The sequence below is a fragment of the Acomys minous genome (genome assembly GCF_964271855.1).
Source record: "Acomys minous genome assembly, chromosome: 7".
Classification (NCBI taxonomy): domain Eukaryota; kingdom Metazoa; phylum Chordata; class Mammalia; order Rodentia; family Muridae; genus Acomys; species Acomys minous.
In genome coordinates this window covers 16599401-16600778 of record NC_140488.1, presented here as the reverse complement: position 1 = coordinate 16600778, position 1378 = coordinate 16599401, and the positions used below count along the sequence as shown (strand labels likewise).

Here is a 1378-nt window from a genome sequence, read left to right as displayed (position 1 = left end):
AACTTAATTGTCATCAGAGAGCTTTCACCCAGCAACTGATAGAAACAGATGTAGAGATGCACAGGCAAACACTAGGAGTTTGGGGGAGCAAATCCCACGGAAGAGGGTGAGAAAGGATTGTAGGAGCCAGAGGGGTCAAGGACACCACAAGAAAACCCACAGAATCAACTAACCTGGGTCCATAGGGCTCACAGAGACTGAACCACCAACTGGGGAGCCCTCATGGGACTGACCTACACCCTGTGCACATATGTTACAGTTGTGTAACTTGGTCTTCTTGTGTGACTCCTAACAGTGGGAACAGGGCCTGTCTCTGATTTTTCTTCCTGCTTTTGGGAACCTTTCCTCCTTCTGGGTTGCCTTATCCAGCCTTAATACAAGGGGAAGTGGCTAGTCTTACTGCAATTTGATATGCCATATTTGGTTGATATCCATGGGATATCTAAAGTGAAGTGGTGGAGTGGAGGGAGCCAGCAGAGGGTAGGTGGTGGGGAGGGACTGGAAAGAGAGGAGGGATGGGAAAATGTGGTCAGGGTGTGGAAAGAAAGAAAGAAAGAAAGAAAGAAAGAAAGAAAGAAAGAAAGAAGGAAGGAAGAAAGGTCTCCCCCCCCCCCACTTTACAGTCCAGATCCTTTATTCCTTTTGTACATTAGGCCATGAATTCATATGGAATGGGATCCATCAGTCCTTCCCATTAGTCCTCACAAAGTGTGCTCTCTGGGTGGTGCAGGCTGGCACTTCAGCTGCCCTTCTCCTTTGCTTCCTTCTTCTTCTGGTCGCTCCCCTTCATGCACTTCAGGAAGCTGTCCCTGCTCTTAGAGTGCTTGATGTGCTCAATGAGCACATTGATTCTCTTGGCGAGAATCTTGCCCTTAACCTGCTTGTTCACAATGATGCCCACAGCATGCTGGGTGACATTGTAGACTCTTCCGGTTTTGCCATGGTAACACTTATGGGGCATTCTTTTTTGAGCAGTGCCCATTCCCTTGATGTTGACATTATCACCCTTCTTATAGGGCATGTGTGTCACCAAAGGAACTACTCCATGCTTCCTAAAAGGCCTAGAGAACATACATTGAGTGCCCCTCTGTTTTCCCAATGTGTTTGACATTTTAGAGAGTTACTGGAAGATGGCTGCCAGGGCCCAGGAAAAGTGTTTTTATTTAAAAACTGTAATTGATACTTAGATAATAGTGGTATGAAATGGAAAGCAAAGCTCCATGGTTTCACAATGTCTATTGTAACTGTACAGAAATTCTCTGAGGTGTATGGACTTGGGTCTGGGCAAGTAATTATACAAGTGCCTATGTTAGTGAAGCTGTGTGATGTTTTCTATCTGCAAGTTATGTATAATGAAGTGAGTTTATTCAACAAACAA

The 1378-nt window shown here is 45.3% G+C and overlaps 1 pseudogene across 1 annotated transcript; it reads right to left on the bottom strand.

The window, feature by feature from the left end:
- Window positions 1-649: 649 nt before the first annotated feature.
- Window positions 650-1111, bottom strand: LOC311601811 (large ribosomal subunit protein eL21-like; annotated as a pseudogene). Its single transcript has one exon. The product of its transcript is annotated as a large ribosomal subunit protein eL21-like (transcript).
- Between the last annotated feature and the right edge of the window lie 267 nt (window positions 1112-1378).